We start from the raw sequence: 6,190 nt of genomic DNA, 5'->3' as shown, positions 1-6,190 counted from the left end.
TAACTGCTCAAATGAGAGGGTGAAAAAAATCTGCTCCGTTTCTCATTTTCAAGATTACCCGACTGTTTAATTAGTAGTGATTAAGCTTAGTGGCGAGTAATTATCCCAAGTTCGATACCGGTAATTTTATCTCTGCAGATAATTTTGATGATTGTGTGTGTCTATGTATATGTATTTGTATATACACGTATATATATGTGTGTGTGTTTTACCTTCATATATTTATATATATATATATATATTATATATATATCTATTATATATATATATATATATATAGTAAGTATGTATGTATGTATGTATGTATGTACTATGTATGTAGATATATATATTTGTGTGTGTGTGTGTGTGTGTTTAATTGTAATAACCACAGAGCCCTCCTAACTTTTCAGATTCCTCACACTTTTTGGAAACCCTCGTCATACAAAGCCGTAGATCCAAATGCAAGAATGCTGCGAAGTAATTCTAATGTTCGTAGTAGTATTCAAACCTGAATCCAGAACGCGTTCTGATACTCTGGATGAGGGTTCGAATCCCGCTACGGCCATGAGAATTACTTCATTTTTATTTTTATTTTTTTGTAGGGCTTTGTAGTGACAAGCGTGTCCATAAAGTGTGAAGAATTCTAGAAGTTAAGAGGGCATTCTGGTTATTACAATTACATAGGCATCCACTAGAAAGTGACAGTATATTCCTCATATATAAATATAATGTATTTTTTATTGTATACTTACTTATATCTTGGGCAGATGGTTACAAAGGAGTCATAAACGATGAACCAGGGTTTTATTACCAAGCAATGGCGGGTCAATATAGTCACGTTTCTGTAACACCCATTCCCTATTTTGTGATTTTGTGAAGTGTCCCGAGGAGTGAAGCATATTATCGTGTAAAATTTGTACTCTGATAATGTTGTCATCGTTCTGTGATAATGTTATCATCGTTCTGGCATTAAGTGTAGTTAAGAGAGTATGTATGCCTGTGGTTTATCTTATCTATCTGTTGTGAAAATATAAGGCATTGTTTGTCTATCTTATCTTCTTTCGTTTCATAATCCAAATCCCTTCAAACTTATAATCCGCAGAAACATGAACATTCTTTCCATATCCCGAGGTTGTTATTCTTTCATCTTCCTATTGGTAAATCTTTCATTTTATTTTCGTTATTGCCTTCTTTCCTTCAGGCCAGGGCTGTATGAGGACATCAGCATTAGTATTAAAAAAATGTCTGTACTTTCATAAATTTGTTCCAGTGTTTTTGATGTTTGTTGCGAATTCGATGGAATTTAAGAAATTGATTTTCAGAAATTATTTTTTCATTACATGATTTATTTATATTACATATATATATATATATATTATATATATATATATATATATATATATATAATTATACATTGGGATATACAGAATCGAGAATAAAAACTCACTTGGCTGAGATTTATATATATATATATATATATATATATATATATATATATATGTATATATATACTACATGCATACATATATACACACACACATATATATATATATAGTATATATATATATAGTATATATATATATATACTATATATATATATGTGTGTGTGTTTGATATATATGTATGCATTATATATATTATATATATATATATATATATGTCTAATAATATATATATATATATATATATATATTTATAAATCTCAGCCAAGTGAGTTTTACTCTCGATTCTGTATATCCCATTGTGTATGCCTTCGTTGACCTAAAGTCAAACGGTGAATTAAGCACTTAGTATTTACTCAACCTTAGTGACTTCACATAATGATATCCAGGGAATTTTGTGTATATATTCCATCGTGATGCCATTTACCATCCTTTCTGTACACAATAATGGAAGGTAACGCGATTAATATTCCATCTTTGAGAACTCCTTTTCACTCTCAAAGGAAGCCTTGGACTAAGGACCATTTTTAAACTGAAATATCATTACTTGTTTATCCATTTTGAAGTAATTTTAGGAATTTCCTATGTGGGTGAGTGCCCAAGCATTTTTATACCGAATAAGCATTAACTGTGCGACTTCAAGTCCTACGGCAATAATTAAATAAGCGAAACACTCGTATACGGACTCATTGATGTCGATGGTAGCTAGAGTGTTTGGGAGGGAGGGGGCCCAATATATCCCATTTTAGTTAGTGGAATGGAAAGAAAACATCCACGGAGACGTAACATTGGGTGAATGGCGCTGCATTTGTTATGGTCATTATCACCTGTGGAAAGAGATATCATTTTCATCTCATCCTTCCTCGCTTTCCATTCCTTCTTTACCCCGCGTCTTCCAATTGTCATAATTTCTCCACCTCCCTTTAGATCTTTTTCTTAGCACCCCCCCCCCCCCACACACACACACCTTGCCATTCTTTTTCTTCTCCTTTTCTCTCCATTCAGCCTACACCTTCATCTTCCTTAGTCTCCATTCTATCCCAGCTTCCCTCCTCCCCCTCCCCCTCCCTCAATTCCTTCTCTGCTCGTCCCATTATGCAATGGGATTATCCGGCACGTGTTAGAGCATCGCAATCTAATAAAAGGACCATAAGAGGGAAACTTCCAAATTGAATCCTGTTAAGAGGGACCGAACTATGGATGCCTTGTGCGTCCGTGTGCGCCGGCCTGCTTCGAAGGTTTTGCCTCTGCGTTGTCGATGCTTTTTTCTTTCTTTCTTTCTTTTTCCAAGCAGAGTCATTTTGAAAGTCCTGGAATCCTATTGGAAGCCCTTTTGAAAGTTTTTTGTTTTCATTTTTCAGGCTGATTCTGTTTTCCCAGCTTTTGCCTCTACGTTGTCGAAGTTTTTTTTTGTTTTTTCCAAAGTCATTTTGACAGTCCTGAAGTCCTTTTGGGAGCCCTTTTGAAAGTTTTCTTTTTTTCGGACCGATTCTGTTAACTGATCGGTAGCAAACTGGACTGCGTGAAAAATGCATTAGTTATAATGTGTGTCAAAAGTACGCTTATTCCATTTAGGTAAGGCAGGAGAAAATGTGATTGGTTGTATGGAAACATGTCGCATGGTGGAATTCGATGTATGGAAACATATCGCATGGTGGAAGTATGGCAAATTTTACTCATGCTCATTGACGGAGTTAGTATCAGCTTGGCAAGTACACGATCACCTTTTGCGTTCTAGAGCAAGTTGCGACAAAATCACGTCAGCATTTATGTTCAAGGATTGATTGTAATCTAGCCCCCAGGATGCTTAGTTAAAGTTTAAGTTAGATATTAGTCGTACTGACAAGGATTTCACTTCGAGCTGATTTATTCATTCACTTACATATGCTTTCCATCAAGTTTGCCCTCAACATACAAGGTTTATGATTAAAGTTCTAATCTGTAAAAACACTATCATGGTCAGAGAAAGATATTTCCTTGCATGTGTCAGAAAAGTCTTTTCTCAAAAGCTGGTGGCATTTGTTTATTATTTGTAAAGTTTAGTTAACTGGCGTTGCTACACCTCGTGGAAGCCGAAGTGTTTTTATATTGATAATTGGGAAAAACGTTTTGCTATGTACTATTTATATATGCATAATATATACATGTATATAATGTATTATTTATATATGCATAATATATACATGTATATAATGTATTATTTGTATAATAATCTTTGTACTGAATGAATCCGTGCATACTTTATAATAAAAAAAACTTTACATAGTTTTCATCTGGTAATTGATATTAAAGATAGGTAAATATTTAATACTGAAAATAAATAATATCTTTTGAAGAAAATTCGCTTGCCCGGCAAACTTGATTTATTCACAATATCTTCCAAGAAATTCGTCAGTATTCGCTCACATGATTCGTTGATATCATATCCAGATGACTCAAGTGAAGAGAATTTCCCTGCCGTATATTCTTTCATCGTTTGCCCCCTAGTCTCACCAATTTCAAGATTTAATCCAATATACTCTGGGCCGACTTTACAACCTGAGTCGTTCTTTTATTTATTTTACTAATTTTTTTTTTTTTTTTTTGCATCCATTCCACCTCTCTGTACATTTTGTGAACCGTTCGTTGAACTAGTAAACTTTCGTAGTTCTCTGCATTCAAGATCAGCAGTTTGCTTCTTAATTCCAATGTTCGCATTTTTTTCTCAACATTTCTTTACACTCCTAGCATATGGAACTTTTTTTATTTTTTTTTCAGCTATTAAATCAGCGCAGTAACTCAAGTCATGGTTGTAATTGATATTAAACGATAAAAGTTTGTTTTTTTCTGCACTTCCCAGTTATTAAACTCCTTTTCCTCTTTGGCTTTTCTTAATTCTATCCTTAGGTCTCTTTTATCGATGTTCTCAATTATTCATCAGTCTTAATTTCTACTCGTTATGATGTGTCATTCATTGTGGAATCGGTGCGATTATCATTCATTCTACCCTATATTCACTTTCAATAAACTTGTGTCAGTATCCCGTTCATAAACATGAAATTCTATTTAACCTACTAGTGGGCCATTATTTTATTAGAACTTCATCACCAACCCAGGCCCTTAATTCAAATGTTTTTATAATAACTTCCTATTTTCACTAAATGTTTATTTTGTTTATAAAAATATACCATACATTCGTGTACAAAATAAGATTTGACACTCATGTTTCAGCGTTTTCATACTTCTATATAGGATTCGGTCCTACCAGACTCGGAAACCAGTGCCTTAGGTATGTAATATATACCAAATTTGGGAAAAGTCTTACAAAAGAATGATCTATTAAATACGGGAATGATGCTGACGAATATCTCAATATCACCAGACAATTTTAATACTCATATGAATATGCAAACTGAACAATAAAGTGCTTTTCAGTATTGAGACTCAGCTATTGTACCTGGAATGCGTTTCCCTCTCAATTAAGAAATGCACGGACGCATTTGTCATCCTACATTTGTTTAATAAATGTATCATGGGCAGTTCAGACATTTTCGACATTGGCTGCGGTATTCAAAATTAATTCGTTATTGTTGTGCATTGTTGATTGATTCTGTCTTTCGTTAGAATGTCAAAAGTCCATCCTCGGTTTCTGATGGCTAGCGATAGTTCAAACGCAGCTGCACACACCCAACGCCATCTTTCTTCGTTCAGTTCTTGATGAATATCGTGATTTTGAAATAGATGTAATATTACTATATATGTGTTGTTAGTTTTATATAAAGTTTATAATGGTATATATATTATTTCAAGAAATCTTCTGCCGCCTTTTTACCGATCAGTTAAATTTTTGCTTCGGAATACTTTTAAGTGCCAGATACGGTTCCATATTCGCTAACAAGTGGAAAAGAATAGATATGTTAAATGGAACTTCGGTAAGTATTTGTCCTCATAGCGGCGTTTTTAACAAAAATTCTAATCGTCACCAAATATTAATTTTTAGTTAGAAGAATTTAAAGAGCTCACTGGTAGGAGATCCTTCGCATTTCATTTCTGTACGTTGTGTTTTTTACAGATCATATTCATCAGTATATGTTTATATTCAGTTTATCTATTACAGGTCAAATATCATGTTGTTTATAAATAATGTTAATAATATACAGTTTAAACGTCTCTCAGAAATTGAGAGGAAAAAAAGTGCCATGAACGTTTCAAATTATAGCAGAGGCTACGTAGCATTATCGCAAAGCCAAAGGGGTATGCAATAGACTTCACACACACACACACACACATATATATATATATATATATATATATATATATATTATATATATATATATATATATATATATGTGTATGGTGTGTGTGTGTGTGTGTGTGAAGTCTATTGCATACCCCTTTGGCTTTGCGATAATGCTACGGGTTCTATTCAGTTTATATAGAAACTGTTTTTGGTTACATGGAAGAATGTACTTTATATATACATACTATATATATATATATATATATATATATAAATACATATATATAGATATATATATATATATATAAATATAGTATGTATGATATAAAGTACATTCTTCCATGTAACCAAAAACAGTTTCTATAAACTTAATAGAACCCAGATATCTTTTTGGGAGTATATTAATCACTCTTGATATTTGTTTAATCACCGCCTTTTTTTATTTTTGTAAACTGTCTTATATACCGTTATCATTTGAATAATTTCTGTGGAAAGCTTTGTTAATCTCGTGAATATCCTCTAGCAATATTTGCGATATATATTTTGC

Source organism: Macrobrachium nipponense, chromosome 11 (genome assembly GCF_015104395.2).
Source record: "Macrobrachium nipponense isolate FS-2020 chromosome 11, ASM1510439v2, whole genome shotgun sequence".
Taxonomy (NCBI): domain Eukaryota; kingdom Metazoa; phylum Arthropoda; class Malacostraca; order Decapoda; family Palaemonidae; genus Macrobrachium; species Macrobrachium nipponense.
This window is presented reverse-complemented; position numbering follows the sequence as displayed.